This window comes from Pezoporus flaviventris, unplaced genomic scaffold (genome assembly GCF_033815535.1).
Source record: "Pezoporus flaviventris isolate CSIRO_AGI_PZ_B2104156 unplaced genomic scaffold, CSIRO_AGI_Pfla_v1 ptg000036l, whole genome shotgun sequence".
In the NCBI taxonomy this organism is placed as follows: Eukaryota; Metazoa; Chordata; class Aves; order Psittaciformes; family Psittacidae; genus Pezoporus; species Pezoporus flaviventris.
Window position 1 is genome coordinate 4969831 of NW_026892584.1, and position 17278 is coordinate 4987108.

General features: G+C 37.8%; 1 long non-coding RNA gene across 1 annotated transcript in view; it reads right to left on the reverse strand.

Annotated features, from left to right (window-relative positions):
* LOC133274739 (uncharacterized) overlaps positions 1-16724 on the reverse strand; it is a 55255-nt gene extending 38531 nt beyond the window's left edge. Inside the window, exons 1-2 of the long non-coding RNA XR_009745224.1 lie at positions 16471-16724; positions 15860-16025 (exon numbers count right to left, since the gene is read on the reverse strand). This is a non-coding gene — a long non-coding RNA (uncharacterized LOC133274739). The remainder of the gene's footprint in view (positions 1-15859; positions 16026-16470) is intronic.
* Between the last annotated feature and the right edge of the window lie 554 nt (positions 16725-17278).

Consider the following 17278-nt stretch of genomic DNA (forward strand, 5'->3'; position numbering starts at 1 on the left):
TTTTAATCAGGTGAGAAAAACAGAAAAAGGAGGTTTGTGTGACCAATTAGAACTAACCAACACTATTTAAATATTGTGTGAATAATAGTTACTATGCACCAAAAAGTTTGCAAATCATAACCTATTCTTAGATATTGATAATTATTATTGAAAGACTGCTAATTTCAAGAGAATACTGCACTCCTACACAAATTGCAAAAAAGAAAAGCAATGTTGAATTAGTTAGAGCTATAGGATAAACTATGAATTATTTACTAAGCTTGATTCATATGTGCATAATTCTTCACAGTCAAGCATGTAAATCAGATCAGGTAATTCCACACAATCATATGATTACTAATTCCACATGCAATTAATTCATCAGTGTCTGTGTCTGTAGCTGCAGTATTTAGAAGTACAAATTTAATATATTCTTGCTTACATATTATTCAGACAGACAATGCATTTTTAGAGTCTATGTGGATGTATAGTTTTAATACCCAACTTTTATACTTCAGCTATTAAGATGAGGCTATATACTCATAACATGCTTTCATTTAACTGTAGAAGAGTACTTGCAACTTCTTTCTTCGGTTTGTAATGCAAAAATAGTAGTGTTACAGAGCAGAGGGATTTTTCTTAACATCAGATAATGTATTTCAATATTCACTGGAGGGAAGGCGGATAGCAAATGCAGAGTAGCCTTCTACTGAAGACCTAACATTTGCTACCATTATGAATTAAGTAACAACCAAATTGCTGTTGCTTTATTTGATACATTGCTAACAAAGATTTTTTAGAAAATATTCTTTTAAGATTCCTATGTAGGTGGGAACTTGATAAAACTAATCAATATTCAGAATTTCTGCCCATGGTTATATTCAACAATCTGTTCTTATTTGCAGTTTCTATGACTACAAGAGCAGCACTAATTTCTTCAAACTGAAAGGAAATAGAATCTAATTTGGGTATTTAAGCAAGAACATGCTCAATTTTCTTTGAAAGCTATTCCAGCAGAAAGAGCATATACATACACACATGCATATTAAAAAACAGACGTATATCATCAATTTCACATTTAACAAAGAAGAGAAAAACACATTCAATTTTAACTACATATTTTTAATGTAATATTAGGGAATTTTAGCCAGCATTTAAAGAATTTTACTTTTACCTTTTCCAAATGTTTACTACAAGCCATGTAATTATTTTTTTCTTTTTTTGTGGGTCAAAATAATACAAAGACCAACATAAATACTGTGTTTCTTTTTCAAAGACTTTCCTATGCATTCAATATGCTTTCATCTTGCAAAGATTCATATCACTTCTTCTTTTTCTGCATCACTTCCACCCATTACTTAATTTTAATTCCCTGACTCTAACACAAGGAAGCACTAATATATGTGCAGATGTTGTGAGATTATGATTCATTATATTGATTTCAATGGTACTGGTCATACATTTGTGTAATATCTTTCTTAGCAACTCCAGTTCTTTTAAAAATACTGTGGTCTTAGCCACAGGAAGTTTAATGACACCAGGAAAGCATACTGCCAGAATAAGCAAAATTTATCATACCTTCTGAAGGAATTTCTAACTGAAGAAACTAGTTCTTTCTCATGCTATTCCTATGGTTTTTACTTGCCTTTAATCTATCAGCTTTTAAAATAGATTTACTTCAATTTAAGTATGCACCTATTAGTTCCACATTGAAAAGAGTCCCTCAGACAGGAAAATTTTAGGTACAAAAAGATTATCTCTTTCATAAGCCTCTCTGCTAAGCAACTGGGCAGCCACACCGCCCCTAGCAGCTAGGCAGCCAGCACACAAGACAACTTGCAGCACTGGACAGCCTGCACAGCTGCTAGTTAGGAAGCTCTGAGTTCTAGATAATCACAGAGCCTCCCAGCCAACTAGCCTGACATCCTTGTTTCATGCCAACTAGCTCAGTTTCATACCTTCTAGCTCACCTGTCCAGTTTCCCTTCAAATATTGATAAATTGACATAAAGTGTCTGTTAAATCAACATTTTTCAAGGCACTGCAGTTCTGCCAGCAAAATCATAACTGGATTTAAAATTAAGTACTGGAAAATAAATTAGGATTTAATTTTCTGATTTAAGTCAAAACATTAGTGAATCCATCCTTTGTCCTCTAGTAATTCTCTCATCCCAATTATCCTTTGAGTCAAATTACTTCTTAAACATCATTCTGCAACCCTGAGTCTGACTATGTACTTCCATATACATCTTAAGACACACAAAAAGCTTTCCTGGCTAACAATAAAAGATATTTTCTTCTTTATCAACCCCTAAAGTAGCCATTTCATGTATCAGTTGCATAGTTATGTGGAGATAGCTCTTACCATTTGGTTGTCCTAAGAAAGAAACGTCAAGGCCAGTCATCTCAAGAAAATAGTCACACCATACTTGGAACCGCTGCTCAACAGAATGGAACACTTCAAGTTCAGTTGGCTGTTCTGAAGTCGCTCTCAACAAGGGTCTAAGCAAGCTAAAAGCAAGGAGAAAAAAAAAGGTAAGAACAGGTAATAACCATTACAATAGTTGGGAAACAAAGAAAGGGAAAAGCCACATATTTTTACAAGCATTTAGATGAGTGCTTAAGTTAGATCACTAAGTTTCTCTTACCCTATAAAATGTAGCTTATTTGCTAACAGATACTTCACATCATTCCTAGGTGAAGGCTGTGATATACATCCAGCCATATGCCTTCCAGTTACAGGAATGGAAAACAGTTCAGACAGAGAAGCCTAAATCTTACCTATTTTTGGTAGAATTAAAATAAAGTCCCTTTGCCTTTCATTCTTGTTCCTCTCCCATATTTAGCATGCAAAAACCTGACCAGGCTTTATAGAATCATATAATGGTTGGGGTTGGAAAAGACCTTAAGATCATCTAGGTCCAATCCCTCTGTCATGGGCAGGAAAAGCACATGTTATTAACTACAGTCAAAAATAAGTATGCAATTTTCTTTTAAGATGCATCTACTTAATGTGATGCTATGTTTTACTCTGAAAAACCTTAGAATTCTGCCCATTAAAAAAAAAACCTTAATATTGGAATTTCATAGGCAAGAAAGCCTATGATTGTCCAGGAAAAGCAAAGAAACAAAACTAAATGCAAAGAAAGAAACAATAAAAAAAGTTGTGAAATTAATCGATCAAATGGTTAACGTAAGGATAAACAGTTCTGCTCCATGTGGACTCAGAATGGTAGATGACTTCCATTGACACAAACATTGTTTTAAATATATTTCAAGAGCATTAGGTGTTTCCTGTGAATCTTCATCTTCACATGGCAGAACTTCGTCTAAATCCCAGCATCATGGGCAAGCATCCTGCTCTCCCTACACCTACTGCTGAACCATACATATTATGATTTTGCCTGTAGTTCACTGTGAGATGAATACCAGAAAAAATTGCACCCCAAGACCTTTATATCCTGCAACTATGCAGAATTATTCCATCATCCCCTGACCCCCCTGACTTCACCAAGAGACACCAGCAAGGGGATTTAACAGAGCTCTACACCATGGTGCTGACTGTTGTAGATTTTATGAAACTTAGACACTTTACCACATATGGCTTTGTAAGTGTCCTGGTTGTGGCTGAGATAGAGTTAATTTTCTTCCTAGTAGCTAGTGAATTGCTGTGTCTAGGGTTTAGTCTGAGAATAATGCTGATAACACACCAACAGTTTAGTTGTTGTTCAGTAGCACTTTACCTGGTCAAGGACTTTTCAGTCTCTCATGCTCTGCCAGTGAGGAGGGTCACAAGAAGCCTGGAGGCAGCAGAGACAGGACACCTGACCCAAACTAGCCAAAGGAGTATTCCATACCACAGCACATCATGCCCAGTATATAAACTGGGAGGAGTTTCCCGGAAGGCCCAGATCGCTGCTCAGGTTGGGCTGGGTATCGATCAGTGGGAGGTGAGCAACTGTACTGTGCAGCACTTGTGTTTACTAGTTTTTTGGTTTTTTTTTAATTTCCTCTTTTAGTTTTATATTCTCTCCCCTTGTAATTTCCCTTATCATTGTCGTGGTTTAAACCCAGTCAGGTAATTAGTTCGCTCACTTCCCCCCCCTTTCTTGCCCTCCCCTGCTCTCAGAGGGATGGAGAGGAGAATTGAAAAGAATGCAACTCCCACGGGTTGAGATAAGAACAGTTTAGTAACTAAGGTATAACACAAATCACTACTGCTACCACCAATAACAATAATGACAAAGGAAATAACAAGGGAAGAGAATACAACACCTCAGCACCAGCTGACCGATAACTCGCCCCCCAAGCCCGACCAAGCTCCGACCGATACCTCCTCCAACCCTGCAGTCTCACAGCCCTTCCGGCTAACTCCCAGTTACATCCTGGGCATGACGTGCTGTCAGTTTGGGTCAGGTGTCCTGTCTCTGCTTCCTCCTGGCTTCCCCTCCCCCCTGGCAGAGCATGAGGCTCACAAAGTCCTTGGCCAAACCAAAACATCCTTGTTATCAGCTCTGTTCCCGAGCTGAAAGTCAAAACACTGCACTACACTAGCTACCAAGAAGGAGAAAAAAATGACTGCTACTGCTGAACCCAGGACAATCATTATTACTGATAGTAGTAGTCTATTGTACTTTAGTTATTAAACTGTTCTTATCTGACCCATGGGTTTCACATTCTTTCAATTTTCATCCCCATCCTGACTTGAGAGGAGAGAAAGAGGGGTGGTGGGGTGAGGAGCGAGCAGCTGTGTGGTGCCAAATTACCAGCTGGGGTTAAACCACAATGGTAAGCCAGCCACTATGCCACTGCACAGCTTTTACATAGCTACAGATGACTTCCAAGTCTCAGCAAAAGACAATGGGATACACGGTCATTGCCAGTGTCACTTCCAAAAATGAGATTTGAACTAAATTACTACAATGATTTAACATGACAACTGGAAGTCAGAGGGCTCATAATGTGTTTGCATACACTACCACAGATCTTAAAACTAAGACAAAATTTTGTTGTAGACAGTTGACTCAAGACAGCTTACTGTGAATATCTTGAAAGAGGGATAGAACAAAACATAAAGCATGCTCAGAATTCCAGCTTTCTAATCTTATTAGCCTTTTCTTACAAAGAAAACCTGTTTTAAAGTATTTACATAAAAATATCTTAGCAAAGAAAACTTTGGTGAAAACTGTATTATCTACAGCGCCATCAAATATGGCTCCAGACATATCTGCCCTGCTTATCTAGTCCTACTGAAACATTTATTATTGCACTGAACATAGAAAAGGAATTCTTGATTAAAAGGAACTCCCAGGATAAAGTAGTGCAGAGAGCTGAGAGATCCTGAAAATCCAAAATATGGATTATAGCCCTGCACAGTAGGTTCATAAATTGATAAGACCCATTCCTACTTGACAGTGTATTTCAACAGTCTAGATAGGTTGTCATCTACTCTATCTGAATAATCAGTGTGCAAAAGTTACTCATGAATGATGGTGATGGGACTATGCCACTTTGAATTATTGGGTGGGAGAATCCACGAATTTACCCAACTGTAGTGGAGCATAATTATTGTTAGGACATTTAGGGCAAAATCTATTTCAAAAATCTAAAGGTGACAAGAATTTAGAGCTGGTACATCTGAGACATAAGTTCCATACTCTCCTAAGACTGCATATTGGGTAAACCTAGGCAGAGGGATGTTTCTTGCAAGTAACTGTGGATATTTCAGCAGCTAGGTTACAGTCTGTTACAACCCTTTGATGCTTTTTGGTTTTATGCTATGCTGCTTGTACTATTCTATATACTTAAGTCTATGTCCTTTATATGTTTTCAGATATTAACAATTCAGTATTACTGACCTTCATGAGATACAGAATAGAATGGTCACCAAATCACACATACTACTTACCGTTTAAAGTCAACAGGTTCACTCTTCAATGAATTATTCCCGATTCAGTGATACATCAAAACCAATCTGTTCGCTATCTCTTGCAAAAAGACTCCCTCCCTAGACTATCACAGTTGCAAAGTAGCTGAGGTGGCACATGTTTGATATTTTTTTATGATAAGGCTGAAAACAGCAGGCAGGAAAACAGAAAACAAAATGGAACTTCAGTTAAAATGCTAGCTTTCATTTCCATTTCACACTATGATTGTATTACTGGCCCAGAATGTGTCTTTTCCACTTTTTCCCTCCTTTCTTTTTACTCTTTTTGGGGGCCTGACTGCCCAAAGAAGAGCTATTTTTAACAAGACTTATTTGTTCTAGATTCTCTTTCCAGGAGTCTGTTTTACAACATAAACATTAACATGCAAAACACAGTGGAGTATTGCAATCATAATACACACAGGGTGAGACAGAGATGAATTCTGAATGATAAATCCACAAGTGTCTGCCTGGCACCATTATCCCCCAAATTCATTAACAAAAACGAATGACCGGTGTATATCTTTAGGTAACTAAGAAAATTTCAGTCCTTCCCAAGGACTCTCTTCATTAGGATATGATTGAGGCACCTGTAAAATTCTTCAGTATTTGTTATTATAAATCACAAAACATTTCATGAATCGATGTCTTCTAGCCATAAGAATTAAGACAGGACCAAAGCACATTTTTTTCATCATGAATAAGCAGGGTTTACAACATGCGGCTCTTTCTCAGTTCAGAACGAGCATGCGTTTTCCACCACAGCCCGACGCCCGGACAGCTGTATAGGTACGAGGGACCCTGGCTGGGCAGCCAGGTCCTCCCTGGTCAGCAGAGGGGAAAGACTTAGTTGGCTCTGTTCCGTCTTGAGGGGGTGCCCCCCTGGGCCTCCCTCTCGCTGACACGGGCGGGACCCTGGCCCCTGAGCGCCAATGGCCGCCTGAGGCGCCGCGCGCTGCTCGCGAGCTGCTCCCAGAGGAGTGCTTTATCCGCCAGGGGGCAGTGCTGTCCCCGCTGCCGCCGCCCCCTGCCGGTCACGGCTCGCACAGCGGCGCTGCGACTCCGCTCAGGGCCCAGGCGGTGCCTGCGGCTGCCCCGTGACGTTGGTACGGCAGGAACAGGCTCCCGGGCGCTGTTAGCCCCACGCCCTGGTGTTCTCGGTGGCCTCGCCGGAGCTCCTCATCTCGGCAAACGACTGCTGATGGCCGTCGATAACCGTTCAGTCCCTCCTGGCACCACCAGATGTTCATGCACGTGAACTTCCAGTCTGGCACAACAGCGTCATTCCTGTATTCTTAAGTTACACGGAGAAAGAATGAAAACGTTGCTACTTCTTAGCACCCCAGGAGTCATCACTGAAGCTCTGGTTCAAAAATCTTCAGTGTTGTACTCCTAAATCTCCCAGAATTCCAGTTTCAGTTCAATTTTTAAAAAGGTTGACACTCTCAGTCAGTGTGGAAAAGATTCTAAGTAATTTTACCATTTAAACTTACAGCATTTAAACCTCGCCTTATTGCTGCTTTCCACTCTTTATTTTCAACTGCTGAACACTCAATTAAAATACACAGGCCTGCTGTAAGTACATTAAATCGTTTTACTGTCAGACTTCTGGCACAGTTGTAAAGTATGAACCAAGATACTTATTTTTTTCTTTTTCTAACTAAATGTCTTAAATTTCTAATTAAATATCTTAAAAATAAATAAAAAAAAAAAAATAAAAAAAATTATCTTTTGGGATTGTAGAGTCCCAAAAGGAAACAAAAATATTGCATTTGTCTGGCTCCCTTTCCCCAAAGCAGCTATGTATGCAGGGAGGAAGCTATAGGATACACAAAAGGGACCTGGGGAGCTAGCTGGTCGATAGGCGGCTGAGTGCAGAGCCAGCAGTGTGGCCAGGTGGACAAAAAGACCAACAGTATCCTGACTCGTAACAGACATCGTGTGGTCAGCAGAACTAGGGCAGTGAGCATCCCCCTGTACGTAGGCTGATCTACAGTGATTCTATGAAATTAGAAGCCGGTATTCAGCTTCTCAGAAGTGCATGAGGACCAATGATTCACAAGTCAACAGAAAATAGTAAATATATACAGCTTTTGAAAATGTATAAACTGGTTCAGTTCTAAACTTTCAGCTACAGTTTCAGTTATGCACCATTCTACGTACCTGATCACATAGTGGAAATGGATCAACTTTAAAGAGCTTAGGGAAAAGCATAAAAAATAGAATTATTAGGAGTTTCAGTTTGTGAAGAAATGAGTCAGCCGTTATGGCTGGACTGCTTTCTTGGGTAAAGCAGCAAATCCATTTGTAGCATTAGCAAAGTTTAAACATAAATAATGCTTCTTTGAATGCTACACTGTTAAGCAAGCAGTGGCAAATATCAGTGCTTACTCCTCCAGATGTGCACTTCATACACCTACATTTTCTTCCGTGTATTATTCTCAGTGCGCAGGTAAGCACAAGTTCCATCTTTATCAATAAAGCCACACATAACCAGATGATTCCTTTACATTGCCAAAATAATAGTGAACACCCTAGCAGGAACAATATGTAAATTGCTTCCTGCTGTTATGACTGTGAAAGAAATGCACACTTCCCATGTCATATACAGACTTTGCCACAGAAGGGGGAAGATAAATACTGGTTTTAAATGTATCCCAGAAACTAGGAATGCCTCAGAACATAGAAACTAAATTCAGGGCTTTCATAAAATCTTTTCAATAGCTTTCTGTTTCGCTTGTACAACATTTACTGCACATAAGATCATATTGCAGACTTAACACTTGTAATCGACATCACTTAGCAAATAAGGAATAGATTCCAATTCTTGAAAATGGTGAGAAAGACTACTCCTTTTGACCAACTAGCCATGGTCAACTACAATTAGCACTGAAAAAAAATCAAGTTTGTATCATCAGTAAAGCACATATTATAAAAACGTATCTGCTCCCACAGACTGAATTCAACAATAATTATATTTGATTCACATTGAAATCTGTAAGAGTTGTCCAGAGGCATTTAAAAAAAGTGTAGCTATAACTTTAGGTTTAACAATAAATTGTAATGAGAAGAAAGGAGAATTCATGTTACCATGAAATAAAATGGAAATGTTATCCCAAGAAAAATAATAATAAATGCAGGCTGAGAAGGAACATGTGCCTTTTCGTTTTTCTCTTCTAATTTGTTGGGAACTTTCTTCATTTCATTCATACTAATTATTCTAAAACTTCTGCTGCCATTACTAGCCATAAGCAGGGAACTGATGAGTCCGGACTGTCAAAAGCTCACAGAAGCAAGTTTCTAGAAAATAATTTCCAATTCTTAATGTGAGTCTGGCTGTTACTTACTTCGATAAAGAAGTCTTTCCTCTTATCTTGCTCTTATTTCATCCTCCCCGAGGAGCTAAGCGTATCTGCATCCTTCTGGGTCTCGTATCTTCTTTAATAGGGAACAAGTCTCTATGGTGGAAAGGTACAACATGAATTAGACAAGGATAGGAAGAAATCCAAAGATACTAGAAATCCGAAATTCAGAATAAAAATCTCTCAGTCTCTATATATCTATATATCTATATATATATCTATATATATCAAAAATACATGTTGCATAATTTGGAAGTCAGCTTATTATTAGATATAGACCACAGGGTATTTGATCTTTTTCTAACAGATCACCAGAACTGAAACACATCTGGTTCAAACACTTCTGAGGTTTCCTGCAGATATTCATAAATGTCACTTAGCAAAGTGCAATTACATCACTTTGTCAGCATCATTTGTCCTCATCAGTAGTTTTCTGCCCTATTCCAATCCTTTTTTCTTCTCCTCTCCCCTTCCCCCTTATTAACACATAAAACAACGATAGTGAAAACTTCAGAAACACTATGATACATTGTTACTTGGCTAAATATTTTGCAAAGACCTTTCCAGCTAAGCAACTAAAGTAAAAAGACATTAGGTTCCCAGGTGTCCGTCCCTCACCACTTTGCAGGAAATTACTGCCCCCATGCAGCCCTGCTTCCCAAGTTCTCCACATAGCATGCTAGTACCAGCTTAGTATCAACTGAAAAGCTAAGCTGTGAATGAGAGTGGCAGAAGTGCTGGCACAGCTCACACTTCCAGGGCAGGAACTTCTGGCAAGGGCTGGAATGCAGAAGGGTGACAGCAGAACTCCTGACTGCTCCCACTAAAATCACCCAAGTCCATCTGTCAAAGTCTCCAAATTGCCTGGTATGTCTCCAAAATACTAGTCCAAGTTTTGGAAGCAGAAGAGCCAACAACCGTGACACCCAAAGGAAGTTTCTCTTTAGAATTATCTCAAATGCTGACACCATGACTGCTACCAGCATAAAAGACAGTTTTGAACTATGGTACTTTACAGGACAGTGAACTAAAAAGCCTGGATGCCACTATCCACTGAGACTTCAGTTCCTCACTGCTTATCTAAAAACACAGAAAGTTCTTAAAATCACTGTGTGTTCTGGGAAAAAGAAAATAGCCCCAGTGTACTGGGAAACGCAACTTTAAACAGTCAACATTTCTTAATGATAAAGTGTCCTAATGTGCATTGTTGGAGACAGGGGGAAAGGAGAATGGAAGGGAACAGATCTATAAGAATTTTTACCCTCTTTTTCCTGTCTCTCATCAGTTTTAGACAGCCCTCACTGCCGTCTCCTCACACACCCTTTGGGACAGGCAACACTGACTACACTACTTGAGGAACAAGCCATGCAGAGACCACATGCCTGCAGGCTGGTGTATTCAATGTGAAAGGAGAAAACTTCCATTTCTGTAGAACAGGATAAAATACCAAGAATTTCAGAAGACAGGCTTATCCTAGCATAACTGCTCCATCTGTATAAACACCTTTAAGTTTCTGCAAAGTAGAAAAAACTCCAACATTTCAAACAATATGAACCTGCTTATCTTTCAGAATAGGAAGTTCATTTATATCTCAGAAGAATATGCTGATCTAAATCTTTTAAGGATTCTTAGAGTTTGTCACAGTAGGTATAGACAAACACAATAAAGACATTTTTATTCTACAATAAAATCTGAGTTTTTAATAAAAAGTTGAACATATTCCATAAATGATTGACTATATAAAAATCTTTTCAGTGTTACTCTGGTGCATCTCTAATGCAGAGATACTTCTTAAAATATTAAAAGCAACATTAAACCATGTCAATAACAAAAGCTTTTATAATAGACTCAGTTCCCAAGAGTTTATTAAATAAATGTTTGTTAAAAAGTTCCACTTCTCCGGTCTGCCTCCTAGTAGTCTTATAAAAAAATGCAGTCAAGCTGCTCACACATAAAGGTACACAGATACCCAGAAAAACAAAGCAGAAAAGATGGAGAACGCTAATTGGATATTAGAGATGCTGATGCTCTATCAGTATGGGAAAAGACATTTTCAGTATAAGCGAAGAGAACACTCAGACCAGCTGCTCTACGTTTACAACCTATAATTAATCTCACTCATATATGGATATTTATTTTTCCTCCACAATACTAGCCTGCTTTATTGAATGGAAATAGATCATCCTCAGAGTAACTAAAACACAAGGGCAGCTAAAAAAATTTCTCTGACCTTATACTGCAGTTATAATAAGTTAGATCCAACTTTATGCCTCAGTAAAGCCAAAAGTGTGTTAACTTTTCTATTTGAAAACCTGTTAATCAAACATCTAGCTTTCATTAGCACAAAGTCAGCATTTGCTAACATTTTAGAAAAGATAAACTACTTCCAAAGATTTGATTCAGCGAAGGAGTCAGATGTGAAATCCCAATTCATTGGTACCACAGCAAATTATACAAATACACATTTCTTGCCATCAACACCTAAATATAAATAAATGCCAAAGATATACATCAAAATGCCTAAAAGCTCCTTTGAAATACTGAAACCAGTAGTATGAACCCTTCTGCATCATTTTTTTTTCATGTAGTGAAAACATTTTGACAAGGTTTTTTGTTGTTATTCAGTTTTAGAATGGCTTGGTTTGGGTACAGCAGATGCTGCAATCTTAATAGAGTATCACTATGTAATTTCAACCTTCTCTATATTCTCAGTGTCCATTCCTAAAAGGTGAGATTTTTATGAGAATTATTAAAATGTTTTCATTTCAGTCATATGGGTAAAAAATTAATTTGGTAGGACAGCATTACCAGAGTGGACTTGAAATGCATTTACTTTAAAGAATATTTGTTCCCCTATGCATTCATCCATGTGTATGCACACCGGCACAAACATTTATGTTTTATAAAAGCCCAGTTGTCTACTCAGCTTGCTGTAGCTACAGGTGCCTCAGCCATATATAACCACAGCTATATACCTGATAACTAAACCTATACCATCAGGAACTTCTTACAACAGCTTTGACAGAAAGCATCATCAATGTAAAAGATGAGAAGCAGACTTAATCTTCCCTTCTCCTTCTGATATTTGTTCACGTAATCATTGACTGTCTAGAAAGTACTCCTTTTTTTTCTCTTTCCTGGCTGTAGCTCAGCAGATAAGCAAAGCTAAACCACTAGTTTTGTCTTCTGGTGCACAAACAGTACTGAGGTTTTGGTTTAGTTTTTGTTTGGGTTTTGTGGGGGGTTTGTTTGATTGGTTTTGTTTGTTGGTGGTGTTTTGTTTTGGTTTGTTTTTTTTTCCTTTTAAGAGCTTAAGTCCAGAGCTTATCAGACTGTTGTTTTGAGTGGATTCCAGTTCTCTCTCATGAGAAACAAGTTTCTTAAGCCTTGTGTTAAGGAATACTAGGGACATGAGAAACAGAAAACTGCTGTGATGATGTTTCTGTTGTGTGAATAAAGAATGAAGATTCTGGTGTTTTCTGATCTAGTGGCTTTGTACTCAAAGCAAGGACTTTAATTAAAAGATAAACCAATAATATCCCTTTGTCTACAATACCATTAACCTGCTTTTTTTTACAAATTAAACACACTGAAGTAGAAATTGTTTTGTTGTTTGTTTGGGTTTTTTTTTTTGTTGGTTTGTTTTTTTTAATGAAGCTATTACTTTCATTCTCTTGGATCTTTCCCATTTCTTGCACAGATTACTTTCTTGCATTACTTTTAGTTTCATCCCTCCTGAGAGGTGACCCATTAGGTGAGTTACTTTTAATAATGCTTAGGTGTGAAATTAGTTCTAAAGCTTCTGCAGCACTCACAATCCCTACCACAAGACAAAAAGTTGGTACATCTAGATCTGAAATGGTGTTCAAAAGGATGCTATCAACTTAAAATTCATACTGAGACACATCCAGGAAGCACGAGTTTCTTTCTTTCTAAAGCATGTAGAAAAAGCACAGAAGTCCAAGACTGAAAAAGAATAGCCATGGAGGAAACCGGACGAAGACTATCAGGGAAGAGGGAGTACGCCAGATTAAATTATGAGCTGAATGGAGATGAGCTGAGAAGAGGGGATGAGAATAAGAAAATGGAACATAATGCAGCAGGATTGTGGAAAATACTGAAGACAAAAAAAATGTAAAAAACAAAACAACAGTAATAGGAAGACAGTCATATATGGAGACACAAGACAACTCTACAATGCAAAAAAAAAACAACATTTCCTCACATTGCTGACTGGTTATAACTAGTAGCAATGGTTTTTTGAATGACTGATAAGCCAGACTGAGTTAAGGGCATTCCTCACTTGTCCTTCAGAAGTCATGTATCCTATATATGGAAATGATCCCATTATATTCTGTTAGCTTCGCTATACTCTATCAGATCTCTGTTCTCTGAATCCCCTTCCCTTTCTCTCTTTCTTATTGTTACCAAAACTATGTTGAGAGCCCCACAACAACAAAATGCCCTTGTATAGGCACAATGCAAATTCGCACACAAAAGAGCCCCTCTAGCTCACATCACTCACCCCTAGTGACCTGCAGTTCTTAATCCAGCACCCATCATCATAGACAGTGCCATCAGAGACAGAGGCTGTTCCATTTTGGCAGCATACTCAGCCCAACTTTCAGTCTAATTTCTGTGAGAAGTGGCACTTGTCAATCTGAGTGACAAGTCATCCAAAATTTTAGTATTGCTCTGACACCAATACCTTCTATGAGGTTTAACAAGTAACTGCTTTAGCTTTCTCCTAGTAAAAAGTGAGAAATTATCCCACAAGAAGAAATATGGGCCAGTAGAAAGTACATGCCAGAGCAATTATGTTACTTGATAAATCTTCAGAAAACAGCAATGCATTTCTGCTCGGTTTTATAATACTTCACAGATTCAGGTCTCTCCATAAGCAGAAGGACCCTTGAGCATGACTGCTTATAGTATTTCCTTGTGATGGCAAAACCTATGTACAGCAACCATGAAGGAGTTAAAATGAGGTCAATTATAGAGTTAAACTGAAAGTTGTAACAAATTAAGACCCAAAGACACATAAGCCAGTAAGAGTTAGAAAGTTCTGAGGGTCAAGCAAGCCTCAAAGCTGGGTGGAGTACTGTCAAGTCTAAGCCCTGCTGTCACATATTCTGAAGATTTCATAGGAAAAGTACTTGGCTGGTTTCCTGAGGCTACACATTTCAGTGCCTACTACAAGATACTAAATGCATACCCAACTTAAATCAGCTTTGTTTTTCCTCAGAGACTATTAAGGATGTGCCAGTGGCTACCATTGCTTTAGAGACTTGAAAGTAAATTCCTGGTCAAATATCAAGCTTTATTCATCTTTTTCTTGTTGTCCTTAAACAGAAGAGAGTTCTGGAAAAATCTTTTGGGAGACATAATAAAGACCATGCAAGTACTAACAGAGTTGATAAATCATTTACAAAAAAAGAAAAGGGAGAACATTCTCAAATGCCAGTAAAAGAAATATTTCCATTAATATATGAAGCATAATAAAAACACTCCATTTTAAAACAGACAATTAGATAACTGCCATACCCAAGTATGCAAAACAGTGGGAAGATGTGAATTACGACTAGCAGGAAGCAAGCAATCCAGTGGTTATTCCTTAAGATGCAACTTTCCCAGTGAGAAAACAGGAGTCTACCTATCTATTATGATACAACTCAATGGATGAGTTCAAGCTGCTTGAGAAACAGCCTCAAAAGTTATTGATAAAGACTACTGAGCTTCATTAAATAATGAACCATACACTTGTCTTCTTTCATTAGCTGAGGAGACTGATGTTCATCTACTGATACTGTCCATCCATAGCAATCAAGAGGTATGGGTTATTTTTATTTTCAGAATTTCCTTCATCAATAAAGCACTTTGTTTTTTTTCCACAGGGAGTAAACAGAGTACAGACAGTGCCATAGGAATTTCAAATGTCAGATCTTGCAGTCTCAGATGCTATGCTTTAGCATACTCACACCAATTTCAACAGTATCACCAGTTCACTCCTATAGAGGATTCAGCCCATGATGTTACAAGGTCATGTTAACTCCAGAAAAAAAGAACTGTCCTTTAAAAAGTTTCATCTACTTTAAAATACCAAGGGAAGCTTCTTAAAAAGTTACCACAGAAGTGGATGTGCAGTTACCATCTTTGAAAATTCTTATGCTCAGTGGATATTCAGGAGTTAACTGCAGACTCAGCATCAATTTCTGTCACAGTTAATCAAAGACCTCACATTAATAACGTTGGCAATATGTAGAAACAGTTACCTGATTTCTATGGACAGTGTTACATGAATGGAACCCTTCCTGCCTTTGCATATGTGCTAAATGGTGACTTTTACAGAACATAAAAACTTTGCTGGGTAAATTTAGTTTGCATGTTTAATAAATACTAAAATTCACTGAACTCTATGCAATTAGTCATGACATTGTAGAATTATTTGCCCTTTGTGTTGTCCTCCGTCAACCATTCTGATTTTGCACACAGTAAAACATTTAAATAAATCACAAGTGTATTCACAGACCTAAAGCTATTAATAGGACTTTGTTCAACCTTCAATACTTCATGAGTAAAACAAGTTAACTCACCTCAGAAAACTACAGGAGTCAGCTGACAATCTAGAATTGGGATTAGTTTGGTGATATGTTCAGATTCTGAGGTTTGTTTGTAACAAGTCTGATCCAAGCCCTGCTTAAACCAATGAAGAGAGTATCTTGTTCCTCCAGATGAATTTTCTATCTGTCTCTATATTCTCTGTGAAGAGAACAAGCCCATTTCTTACTTTAAAAAATAAAACACTAAGCAGAACAAAATCGAGCAGTCATCTACAGTTATCAGAATTGACAGAAAGACATTAAGGAATTTATTAACAAAGCAACAAAACAACTGTGATAGCAAGTTGCGACCAGTAGTTGGGCTAGAAATCCTTCTACATTTTTTCCTGCGATGTGAGTATCTGTATTGTACAAAAGCCTGTAGCGTGTTTGAATTATACAAAATTGACTGTGCCTTTTTCAGAAGGAGCCTTCTGAGAACCTAATAAAGAATCAGGGAAAAGATCACACAAACAGACTTGACCTCTTTCCTACTTAAAATTCATAATTTCACTACAGTGTCAAACAGCAAACCAAGCTTAAATAATATTCTTTTTATGAGGATTAAACAAATGAGTAAGTGCAATTAGTAAAGCTGTAATTACCAGTGCAATGTTCCCATTACAGCAATAAAGAGAGAGTGCCTGTGGAATAAACTTTAGTTTCCTTCCTTCCAGGATAGCCAACCACTGAAAGAAATGAGAAAACCATTAGTAATTCAGGATTTTGCCTGCTTTATGCAAAAAAGGTCCCTGCATGTAAATTTCAGATGAACCCACATTCACTGACAAAGCAACTCATTTACTTTGAGAATAGTAAATGGAGAAAATAATTTCTTTTTAGACAGCTGTATGCCTATTTTCACACTGTTGAACAGTTAGTGAAAGATTAACTGGTGTAAATATCTCAGCCCCTTACCCTGAAGGTGTGAACAACACTATTAAGAGCCTTCTTCATCTCCAATGTTGTTTTTTTTATTAAATAAATATACTTGCATAGACAATATTGTCAAAAATTAGACAGCTAAACATATTAAACTATAAACAAGTATAATTAGATCCTGTATGAATACCACTTTCTGTAACTCCAATGAGAGGAAACGACTAGAGTGACAAGGTCTCTGATGCTTTTGTCCCTGAATCTCATTCTATTAAGTCATTTATTCGCTTGCAAACAGCTACCAAAAAGTAAAAAAGAAGAGCATCCCATATGATGCATGATTTGTCTTGAAATAGAGTTTTGCTGCGTACACCAGGGAAAACATCAGAGGACTTGCTAATACATCCGGGTGTCCTTTTACAGCAATCACCAAGCTGGACCAGGTCCAAGAATGATCTCTACCACGTCTCTGGCAGCAGATCTGGCAAGTACAGAAGCCTGACCAGTCAGAATACACTATTTCTGCTGATGAAT